Source organism: Drosophila nasuta, chromosome 3 (assembly GCF_023558535.2).
Source record: "Drosophila nasuta strain 15112-1781.00 chromosome 3, ASM2355853v1, whole genome shotgun sequence".
Taxonomy (NCBI): Eukaryota; Metazoa; Arthropoda; class Insecta; order Diptera; family Drosophilidae; genus Drosophila; species Drosophila nasuta.
Window position 1 is genome coordinate 7,031,738 of NC_083457.1, and position 12,742 is coordinate 7,044,479.

Here is a 12,742-nt window from a genome sequence, read left to right on the forward strand (position 1 = left end):
GACCGCAGTTTTTTCTTTTGTTTTGTTTTTCTGTTTGCTTGCAGTTTTTTCTGCTGTTGTTTTTTGTTGTTGCTGATTATGAGACTTAAATTGACTGCGAGCAGCGATCGCATTTCGGAATTGCAGCTCGCAGTCATAAATAATCATAGTTGTGCCATTTATTATGACAAAATATCATTTGGACATTTGTTTGCGGCTACTCTCTGTGCGCAGCAGCCTGTGGGATTCAGTTGCAGTCGCAGTCGCATCCTCCATTCTTCGTTCTCCATCCGTTCTTCATCCTCTATCTGAGCTGCATCAGCATCGTTCTCATCGCAATACAACATCTCGAGGCGCATCTTCAACGAACGGCGCGACTTTGAATTGTTTGCACAATTTCATTGCTCTGTCTTTTTGCTGCGTTTTAATATAAATTATTTTTAACAATTTGTGGAAGGTTTTTCCTGTTTGCCTCCGCTGCAGCAATTTTCATTCCTCCTTTCAAGCTCCATCATACTATTGCGCAACCAGAGCCATGACCGAGGACGAGGACAAAGATGAGGCCGCAGGTCGCAGCACAATGCTGGCGTCGGCCAAAAAACTTTGGCCAACATCACCCTGGGCCTAGGCGGCTGACTCGGGTAAACTGGGCACTGAACTGGCGGCGGCCCTTGTCGACTCGCTCAACTCTTCGGTCGGGTTGTCGGTTGTCGGTTGTCGGCTGCAACCAAAGGCGCATTAATCTCGCCAACGAATGTCAAGAATTGTAGCTATGCCGACGACCAGACTGCAATTTTTTTATTTCGTTTTTTGTTTTTGTTTTCTTGTTGCTTTTGTCTGTCTTATGCTTTGTTGAAAAGTGTAAGTTTCATTTCTGTGTGCTTCGCATTGCTTTTCTCAACAATTTTTAGCTAGCATTCTATGCTCTGATGCGCCGGCAATGCAATTTTGATAAGCTTGGCAGTAGCCGGCTCCAAGTTCTCAGTTCTCAGTCGCAAGTCGAATACAACTTGGCCGCGTTGTCAACGGTCATTGCCAGGAAATTAAAGAAACATTCAAATGTATCCAGTAGATATTTTTAAGGCTATGATTTTCTTAGTTAATATATATATGAAAATACAAAAAATGGACAAAATGGACAACGCGTCTTTTTTTAATTAAATGATATATCACAAATTAAAATTGTAAGTCGCCTATTCCCAAAATTAGCAATAGGTAAATCTGTCCTTCGAAGCCCGGATATAGAAAGAATGTTCTAATAAATAAAATATTTTGAAAATAAGTAGTTTAAAATTTCATTAAAATTAATAAATACTTTCAACTTCCAAATACTTTCAATATATACATATTCTATTATGGAACAATAATTGGATATAAACAAAAATACTCAAATGTATCTATTAGTTTTATTTCGAAAGAAGAATTCATTGGTACTTCCATAAACAATAAAATACGTTTTATATTCAGCAATGTCTTTAATATATTTTTTAATTAAATTATATAAAATTAATCAATTAAGCATTTTGCATGTCTATTTCATCAGCACTTGTAGTGCTATCAAAATCAAATCAGTTGCCACCTGCCAGCAACTCTTTCAGCAATCATTGTTTTTATTTGCTGTGCGTTGTCATGTGGCATTCAACACTTTTCAATGCTGACTCCAAAGATTGTTATTGCTAAATATTTTTACCATCCAACTGTCAATAAATCCTCCCGCTACAATTTCCGTATTTCCGTTTCTTTACACGTTTCCCTCCCCCCTTCACACATCCCTTTACCTTTCCTAGTTTCTAGGCCTGAGTTTTTCATCACTTTTAACCTATCCAGTGTATTTTTTTTGTTCCACGTTTGCTCGTTTGCTGTCGAGTTTTTTGCCATTTCAAATTAAACTTAAACTTTTTTCATTTCCATTCACACACTCACACACACACACACACACGCATAGAGAGAAAAACTCTTCCCCTACGTTTTTGTGAATCCATTGCGCACATGCGTTTCAATTCAACTTTTTGTTGAGCTCTGTGTGTCTATACCACGTGAATTATAGAAGCGTAGGGTATGCTTAGTTTTAAAGAAGGTTTGTACTAAGCAATACTACTTTTAGTATTAGTTGAATACTGAAAAGTCAAGTAATCAATGCTCAATGCTCAGTGCTCGATATAGTTGCCATGGATTGATTCTTAAGTATGATTTATAATTAGCAAAGAGCGGAAATAGTTGTTTTTAAGGCCATCAATGTTTTGTAGAGTATCTCTTAGTCGTCCATCAATTCGATGAAGCTGCCTTGGGTTGATTCCTGACGTGGCGTGCTCAGCGTGTTGTTTGCTTATTTGAAGTTTCCGCTGGGAGCTGGAGAATCGAGTGGAACTGGGGAGACCAATCGTCGAGTTGAGTCGAGGCGAGGCGAGGCGAGTCAACGAGCGCGCAATATTAAATCGTCTGTATTGTTTACAATCAGAAAGCGTTTTATAGACTTTATAGAGACGACGCTAACGAAAAAAAACAGCAGCAGCAACAAGAACAAGAAAAGAACAATACTATATTGATTTAAGCTGCTCCTATTCCATCGAAATATCAACGTTTTTGCCCCTCTGCGGAATCGATTCGATTCCATGAATCGCATCCGTCTGGGGGTTTCACAGTCCAATAACTTTTTGCAGCGAGTCGCAGCAAAGAACAACGGCTGCCTTCTGCGATTTTCATACAAAGTCACGTTTTAATCGCCGCATTACACAAATCATTAATCAAAATTAAATAATAATTATGTAGCAAGAGCAAAAGCAAAGGCAAAATCAAAGCCAAAACACCACATACACACACCTACAAAAGAAAGCAACAAAAAGTGTGACTGGCCATTGCCCAGTTGGCCAAGTTGCTTAACTTGGTCAGCAGCAGCTGTTGCTGGGAGGCAGGTGGTTGTTGGCCAGCTTTTGTATTTTTGTTAGTGGGTGTGAGCACCACAAGCTCATTTTGAAGGCTATAAAAATAGAGACGTGAACAGATATTGCAGAAAGAAAAAAGAGATAGAAAAAAACACTTTTTTTTAATTCCGAAAATTTAATTGAGTTTTAATAATCCATAATTATGCGTGGCGAAGAGTACAAAAAATAAAAATCTGAAGATGAAATAGGGAAAAAGAAAAACAAATTACCAAGTTGGCATATCGGTTAACAGGCAGCGTGTGAATTGCGTAAGCTTCTGATTATGGCCAACTCCCAAGCTACGGATGTAAACCATACTTAGCACAACAATTAAGATATTCTCGAAATGATAATCAACATTCTTGTTCAAGGGCCATTATCGTAAAACATTTAACTAATTGTTAATGGGAAACTCCAAAAGCAAAATTGGCAGCAAGCAAATTAATGTAAATTATGTCAATGTAATGTCTTTAATTAGACAGAGCAGAGATTAGATTTGTAAAATTAGTAGTAAATTGCATAATATATGTGAAGATGTATAAGTGCATTTTAGTAAAATAGTGTACTAATAAATTTATTTATATTTTTAATAATTTACTTAAGGAAGGATTAGATTTATGGAATATATGTAATTTACAAACTAAGAATTGTAGAAAAAATAAATAAATAATTATATTGCTGAAAACGATTCCTTAAACTTAATATCAAATAATGTACAAATTATATATTCTCTTTTTTTGTAATAATATTTAAAGAGTTAAATCTAAATTTGCTCAAACGAAATAATTTATATTAGTTAAAAATTTATATATTCGTTTGAAATGTTTATTTCATTATTTGTATTTCAAAAAATATTCAATATTCTCATCTAGAAATATAATGAATGTAATTTTCAATTCAATTTTCAATAATTTTATAAAAAATATTAAAATTAATTACCGTTTAATTTCTAATTAAATTAATATCATTAGCAATAAGGCTAATAATTATATATGTATATATTTTCCTTTTTTTACCAATTTAGATATTTAAAGATTCTTCTTTATATATCTCATAATAAAATGAAATTTATTGTGCACATTTATTATGATATATTTTTGTGATTTTTACATATTATATTATATTAATCATTACATATATATATATATATTACATATTATTTACATTAAATATTTAATGATTCTTATCAATAATACTTTCCTTTTTTCTGAATTTTTTAAATGAAAATGAAGTGGAGAAATATTTATAAATGAAATATGCATTATACATATGCTGTACATTAGCATTCTTAATGCAATATTTGCTGTGCATAATCATGTTGTATAATTAATAAGTAATTCATGTAATAAATTAAATGCCAATTTTTATCATTTCTGAATATTAACTTGTTTTATAAATATGTTTACAATCTATTAACATTAGGACACCACCATTATCCCCCACACACACACACAAAAACGCAGATTTACAACATGAATCATTATTACAGTCTTATCAGATGCGATCTGTAACAATTACATATTTTTGTAAATTTTAAATCTCTGTCGATTTGAGCTGTAAAAAATCCCCGCATGTTGTTTGCACGAATGTTAAGCTAAAACCCACAGCAAACAGATTGTTTAAATTGCTTGTAAAAATAACAACAGCAACAGCAACAGCGGCAATAACAAATAAGCAATAACAATGACCAGTGCAGGGAGTTTTATTTTTTTTTCCCCCAATACTGTGTTGACTTTTAACCAGCCAACACGACCCCAACAACGAAGTGAGAGAGGACGACATCGACTGTCGACCGTCGACTACTGGCCAACATTTATACAGAGCAATTGAACCCCAAAGTGCAAAAAGGGTAAATGCAAACTCCCAATGGGCAGTCGGAATAAACTCGTATGTGGCACACATACGTTACGTTGGCTAAGGCTACACATTCGACTCTGTTGGTTTTTTACATTATTTTTTAATGAAATGCGCCGACAAGAAGGATGAGGAGGAGGAGAAGAAGTCGAAGGGGGGAGCTTCCATTCAGAAGTAGCACTGCAAAATTGCATTTTATTACACGTTCGATTGATTTCACCGAACCCATGAACCAAGCGGAGGGGGCAAATCGCACTCGCCTTTATTAAATGGAGAGTTTATGTTTATATTTACAAACAGAGACACGCACACATATAGTATTATTTATACAACTGTATATGAGTGTGTGTAAGTGCCCCAGGGAGTCGGCGAGTTGTTCGCTTCAAATTGAAATTGTCGATTTAACATTTTGAATTATCGTTTAGCAAATGGTCAATATTTTGTAACCATTCCCCCGCACTCCTCGCTACACTCCTCATCAGTTACACAGACCGTTACATGCACACATCAAATTGTGCCACATAAATTGTATTGCTATAAACAATCAATTACTTTGTGTGTTGCCACAGTTCTCATGCCTGGATTGGGAACTCTTTTCAAGGGAGTGCGACTGTTTGGCTTCCGATTGTTTACAAAAATTTCCGTTGTTGTTTCTTATAGTTTTCTTGGTTAGCTATACGAGTAAATGAAATCCCTTCTCTCTTTATTTCTTTCATTTTCTGCATATTGTTTTTCCTGCAAGTTATTGCTGGAAGTCAACACAAATGAAGCTTTAAATGCTCTTTTGTTACGACTCGAATAAAAGTCAAGGGCGTTGTGTTTCAATGATTCAAAACTTTTCAAGCTTAACGCATTTTACACATTGAAACTATAGCTGAGGAATTTAGTTATTAAAGAAAATTGTGGCGACATTTCAATGTAAATTGCGCAATATGAGAGAAGTTTATGAATTTATATGATAGAATTTACTTCTGACTGAGTTTCTTTGAACAAACAACTCTATTTATTCAGGGTCACTTATGAGAATTCAATTTCTTAATGAAATAATCGTAAACAAGCAGATTTTTCTCGTAGCAATTTTACCAACGAATTGTTCATTCTCTTCATATAGATAATAAATTAAATACACATACCAAATGAATATTAAATGTAATATTGTAGAAGTAGATATTAAATATGTTTTAGAAATAAAAAGGATTTTTATTGCCGAAAAAATCTTTTTACCAATCTAAATTCTTTCAATACTGTCGAATTATAGAATCGATAGTTAGCTAGTAGAATTTAAGATCTAATAGATATTTCTGTATTTAGTATTGAAAAGCCTCAAGACTTGAAAACAGTTTTGCAATTTCAAATTTGTTTTATTCAACATTAACCAAGCCTTTATTATTTAAAACTAGAATCTTAAATATAAATCCTAAAATTAACTATATTTATTTTTATAAATAATAATAATTTGCTTTAATTTTCGTTTAGCCCAGCAAAATCTGTATTGCACTTAAAAATGTTCACCCTAGCGCAATTTTTAAACGAAAATTATTAAAGCCATCATCGTAAAAAGGAAAAATATGTATAAAGGAAGGAGTATAGAGTTTTTTTTTGGCCAAATGCTTCAAAGCTTTTTATTTGCCAGCTGTTAAACTTACAACTTTATGGACATGGCCAATGTGAGCACTAAACGCTTTGCCCCGGTAATCGCAAATACTTTCGTTCCCCATTTCCAAGTTCCAAGTTCCGAGCGAGAGTTCCGCTAGTTTATGTGTCCGTGGCCAGTGGTAACCAGTGCCATTGCCATTGCCCGACCCAGTGCCAGAGTCAGTGCCCAGTTAGCATGTGTTGGCACCAAATACATAGCATATTTTATTCGAGTTTTGCTTTTAGTTTTGGAGCAGCACGTACAAAGAGAGAGAATAAAGGAGAGGGTGAGTCTCCCTCTCACACTCTTTCTCCCTCTTCTTGCTCACCAAGTGGCAATTGACAGCAGCCTGCAGAACAGCATCACAATTAACACATGCCGCAATACCCAGAATCGGCACTCAGCTCAGCTTCGAATGGAGTCCAGTCCAGAGTTTTGAGTCTCTGGGACGTGAGTGCGCTACAAAATCCGTGGAGCGCGTTGCACGTGTCACATCAGCAGCAACAGCATCAGCAACAGCAGCGGGGACAACATCAAGTAAGTCACTCGCCTGCACTTTGCAGCTGCGCTTGATGGTCGAAGTCTTTTTCTGTTTCCTTGCTCCTTGCTCCACCTTCAAACACACACACACACACGCACACACACACATGCGACCTCAGTTGGCCTTCAGTCGCTTCTGCTTTTATTACATTTTGACGCATTTTAATCGTTTTTCATCATTTCATTCCTGGTTTCCTGGGGGGTGGCTCTGCCTTGTTCGTCATTCTTCACTTTTTGCCCTCCGACTGACAATAATAAATTATGCTTTGACTTTTACAAGCGCCCTCTCACCCCCCTTCTATAGCTCACCCTGCCCATTCAGGTCTCGCCTCATCATAAATTGCGTAACGTTTTGGCCCAACGACTTCAACGACGACGACTATTAAAAATTACATAATTGCTTAACTGCAACATCGCAGACAAAGGCAAAAATAACAACAATACTCTCGACTCTGTTCCGTGTTCCGAGTTCTGATTTCCACTCTCCGTGTCTGCGAATTTTTTTTTCTGTTTCTGTTTCTGCGTAGCAAATTGCATTATTTACTTTTCAATACTTTGCCAAAAGGCACACAGAGAACACACAGAGAGAGAGAGAGAGAGAGAGAGAACCCAAAGCGAAGGCTATGCGAAAGGCGACTCGAATAAATTTGTTTACGAGTTATATCGTAAAATTATGAAATCGACCGTAGCTAATCGATTAACTCACGAGCAGAGCTACAGCTATCAAAATTTTGAGGAATTTTTACAAATCAAATGCAATTATTTATATTAATGTCTGGCAAATAAATGCTTTGAGTAATGACTCTAAAGTACATAAATCAATGGTGAAGTCAAAGCACTTGAATGTGGACAAGGTAAGTAAGGGCAGCATTGTATAAGTTCTATTGATTGGATTGTAAGTTTTTTAATGAAAAATCCATCTGATTGATCTAATACTCATTTTGGGGAGAAAAGAGAAAAGAAAACAAATTAAATTAAACTTTTCATCACACATTTTGAAAATATAATAATAATTGCATAGAGAAAAAGTTACGTTTTAAACGCTTAAATAATAATATTACATTTTTAAACTATTCGATCGTAACTGCTCGATCTTCGAATCTTAAAATTATTGAAAGCAGAATTCTTGAGAAAAGATATCGATCCCACATTTATTTCAAGAAAGGTAAATTTTTATTCTTTTCAATCCAATATATCTCAGACAGCGTAAATCATCAATATTAAGTTAAAAAAGCAATATTCGAAATTGGAATTAAGTTGACTAAAACTATAGAAATTTATATTCCAACAATCTCGTCTGGCAATTTCTGCTAAAACTATTTCTATACAGCATTATTTTTGGAAAAATGTTAGAACCTAAAAAGTTTGCATCATATGCATTTGAGCTGAAGTATAGTCTGGTCTGTTAATCCATTCTATTTGAATTGCCATGATGCGATGAGCACAGTTGGTGCTATCTCTAGTTTGCAAAACTATAGCACTCATCTGAGCATGCAACTGCTTTGCTGCTGACTGCGGTCGTTGCCCCAAATTGCTGGCCATCAATTCCGAAAAACTGTTCCACTTGAATAAAAAAGTTGCGCTTTTAACCATTCAACTTTGTTGCCGCTGCAACACGCCAAAGGGGGGAATGAATGACCCAACTGCTGTTTCTGTTGCTGCTATTCCTGTTACGTGGCTAGTTAACAGACTGACTGAGTAGCTGGCTAACTGACTGACTGGCTGACTGACTGGCTGACTGACTGGCTGACTGACTCAGAGTCTGAGAGACTGACAGACTGTGTGAGTAGCAACATTCCCGACAGACCACAAAAACCGCAACTTAATAATTTTAGCTGCAACAATTTTTCTGCGTTTGCTTCACTTTTGCTGTGGCAATTAAAAATTTTTACCTTATTTGCTCCACTTTTCGAGTGCTCCCTCTCCGACCCTCTCCACATCATCTTTTGGCTTTCCTTATCACTTACAATTCGCTCTGCTGTAGCGCAAATTTTGCATGGTCATTTCCTTTTTTTTTTACTTTTGCCAGAGAACTGGGAGGGAGCACTGTGTGACATCTAGATTGCGGCACCTCGTGGCGTCTCTTGTTTGAGGACGGCATGCTACTCCCATACGCATATCCCTGACCAATGTCCTGGCGTATCCTGGCGTGTCCTGGCGGTCGGGCAACGCGCTGTTACTAATTAAAAACGCAAATGGGTTTATGATGTTGCACAACTTGCGGTTCGCTTTAGCGAAGGAGCGGGGCGAAAACATTTTTACTGCTGTCGCTGCACAAATGAAACACAATATGGGAAAGAGAAGGAGCTGGAGAAGGCAAAGTGGCGATGATGAAAAAAAGAAGAAAAAAACAACAATATGAAAAGAAGTTGTAAAGAAAAGCATAAAAAAATGTGCACCATTAAAACAAATTTCTGAATCATTTTGTCCTCTTCTCTTCTTCCCTCTTCTTTTCTTTGCTTTGCTTTGCTTTGTTGTTGTGTGTTGACAAAAATGGGGCGAAAAATACAAAACAAGTTGGCAGCGCCACTCCCCAAGTTGGTAGGCGGCCAAGCTCTGTGGTTGCTCCTTTTGCCAGAGGGAGAAGCTTCTTCAACTTCTTCCCTACTTCTCTCGCTCTATCTCTCTCTCTCTCCCTCTCTGCTGAGAATTGTCAACGCTGAAGCTTTATGCTCTGACTTTATCGCCATCATCTACCGCCCTTTCTCTCTCTCTCTTTCTCGCTTTTCACGCTTTCCCAGTGACATGTTTTGTGTTTTATTAGCGTGAAAATTTTTCAAAGGTGTCAGCACTTTTTATGTGCGTTTTGTGTGCCTCGCTTTTAAATGCTTCTTCCGAGAGTTGAAGATGTTACAGGCTGCTGACGAGGTCTATTTCAATAGTAGTTGGGGGAGTATTCACAATATGAAACAATGCAACCGTTTTGCCATCCAAATCATTGGAGGGGAAATGTGAAAGTTTTGCCAGAACGAAATGCGGTCAAATAGGGAAATACTTGCGGGCACGAATACAAGTAGTACACAGAAAAAATATTTTTAATTGCCAAATTTATGCAACAGAAATTGTTTTCCAAAACAAAAGCAGACGTCCTTCGTCCTTCGCTGACTCTCCTTTGAGTCCTCACTTGCTCTGTTTTGTCTGTTGTGCTAATTTATATGTTAATTTTTTTTTATACGCCTTCCTCCCTCTGTCATATTTCTATTTATTTCGTATAGTATGCATATTACGAGAATTTTGTGCTGTTTTGCTATTTTTGTTGATGCGGTAGCTTTATTTTGAATAACAGAAATAAAACAAGAAGCCAAAAAGGATGCCAGCCGTTGTCCTTATTCAAAAAAGGCGTTTCGTTCCGTTCTGTACTGTGCTGTTTTCGCTTCGGTTTTTGGGTTCTATTTTCCATGAAATTTTTGCTGAACGTAGACAAAAAGTCCCAGAGCAAAGACCACAGAGCAAAGGGACGGAGGCGTGCTGAGGGCTCGTCAGCTCATAGGCAACTTTTTAATTTTCGACTCGAATTAGAATAATAGTCAACGGATATTACACAATAGATCCTGGGCACGAAGGATGTCGTACATTTTTGGCTTGTGGCGCGTGTTGTACGGATTTCCGGTCACTCGGTTGTGGTCAACTAGAAACCCAAGTAGGGTTACTAAAAGCCCGTTCAGCAGCCCCTACAACTATTCTGTGAAGGACTTAAAGGGTAGTCTTTAATTTAAAACTCATTCCAAGAAATAAATTGTAGAACTTTTAAGGCTAATTAAATGAGAGAAATTAGAAAAGCAACAGAATTCCTAAAGGGAAAATACATCGATGTATTTTTTAATGTTTATAATTCACTTATTTTTGAGTTGGTGAAATACGATATTCCGAATGTAATTTGATTAGAAATTAAGACTGACGTAGCACAAACAATATGTTTAAAATAATTTATTTATCAAAGATAAATTACTTCGATAGAACATTAAAAGAATGCTTAGATGTTCAATTGATATAATATGTGTTGTTAGAATATAAATAAGTGTTTGACGAAAATAGTAAATATAAGTAATCATCTTTAGAGATTAAATAAATTTCATAAATATTTATTTTGCCTAATTTTGTATTCTTTAAACTCATTAAACCTTAAATTATTTAATAGAATAATAGAATTATATGGTTATCTTCTCAATGCACTCACATTTCAAAGTTGAAAATATTTGTCATGCTTCGCCGTCTGGGAAGTGTATTTGGCCTCTCTGTCTGTCCTTGCAGTGGAACTTTTTGGCTTCGTTGCCTTATGTTATGCTCTCATATTTATACCCGCAACAATGTGCGCCTCGTAAAACAATTTATAACTTTTGCGCTTTTGCCTAATAAGTTGGCATGTTGTGGCCAATAAGTTGCCGCAGAGCGGCTCTCTCCTCTTTTCCCCAACCCCAAGCTAACCTTCTCATCCGCTCAGACTCAGTATACGTGTGTTGGTGTGCATGTGTGTGTCTGTGTGGTAGGCGACAGGCCATTGAAGTCGAAACTATGCGAAGTACGAAAAGTGCAACGCGCAGCAAATTTCTCTTTTCCTCCTTTCCCAAAAACTAAATTACAAGCAGTGCAGAAACAACAACAAGTTTAGTATAGCCGACAGCAATGGCGTATCGCTCTTCCTTTCCCACCCACAGCACTGCTTATTGTTGTTGCTGCCTTAACTACTGTTAATTCTTCTAATTGTGTGTACGTTGTTTGCGTGCGCTAATGTCGCATATGCACAAACAACAACAACAACAACAACAACAATAACAACGGTGGCAGCAGCATCAGGCGAGGCTCCACTTCAGGGATCTTTCGGGCGCAGGAGGCGTGTCATGCAAATGTGTAACTGTTTATGCCAGCGTCGCTTGTGCTGTTCACTTGAGATTTTTGTTGTAGTTGTTGTTGTTGTTGGTGTTGTTGTCGTGTGCCCGCTTGACAAGTAACAAGGCAACTGCAGGGAGACCGTAAACTGAAAGTGTGAGAGTGTAAGAGAGACGGATGGAGAGATGCATACAGTCTGTCGACTCGCGCTTATTAGTGCAAAACGCAGCACGTTCTACACCGTTTGTGTGCGTGTGTGTGTGAGTGAGTGCACGAGTGTGCGTTGTTGTTATTGTTCAATGTAATTAAATTATGCAGATGAGTGCCAACATGTCGCTGCTGCTGTTGTTTTTGCTGTTGCTTCTGCTGCTGCCGCTGTCGTATTAACTAAATTGCATAGAAAAGTGTTTAGCTATGTGCTGGCTGCAGTTGTGTTGACAAACAGCTGCCAACGCTTGACAGATGGCTTAACAAAAGAGGAATATACACACAAATTAAAATCATATTAAAATAAATTTATGCAAACTATTTATTTAATGCTAATTTATTTATAAAAAATTCAAAAAAGTAAATTACAGCTTGGCAGCGGTGGGATTCGAACCCACGCCTCCGAGGAGACTGGTGCCTTAAACCAGCGCCTTAGACCGCTCGGCCACGCTACCACATGAATGTCGATGGAATTTGAGCTCTGATATACGTAGAGAAAATGTATCTGGGAAATTTAGAATATCTTTGAAGTTGATTGAATTAACAAATAAATTCTAGCCATGAGATAGAATTGGGCGCTTATCCCAAAAATACCAAAAGAGTTAATTATAGAATGCCAATTTTAGTTAGCATATTCAAGATTAAATTGAGTGACAAATAGTTTGCCACATTCGAGGAACTAATGAATGGAAAAACTTTGTGTTTCTGCTTTTCCGCCTGTGCTGCTCTCTCTGCACCAATAAAAACTCCAGTTGGTTTAATAAGTATGTTAAGTTTA

The 12,742-nt window shown here is 36.8% G+C and overlaps 1 non-coding gene across 1 annotated transcript; it reads right to left on the reverse strand.

Moving 5' to 3' along the window:
• Positions 1 to 12,337: 12,337 nt before the first annotated feature.
• On the reverse strand, positions 12,338 to 12,419 carry Trnal-aag (transfer RNA leucine (anticodon AAG)). Its single transcript has one exon. It is a non-coding gene; the product is annotated as a tRNA-Leu (tRNA).
• Positions 12,420 to 12,742: the final 323 nt, after the last annotated feature.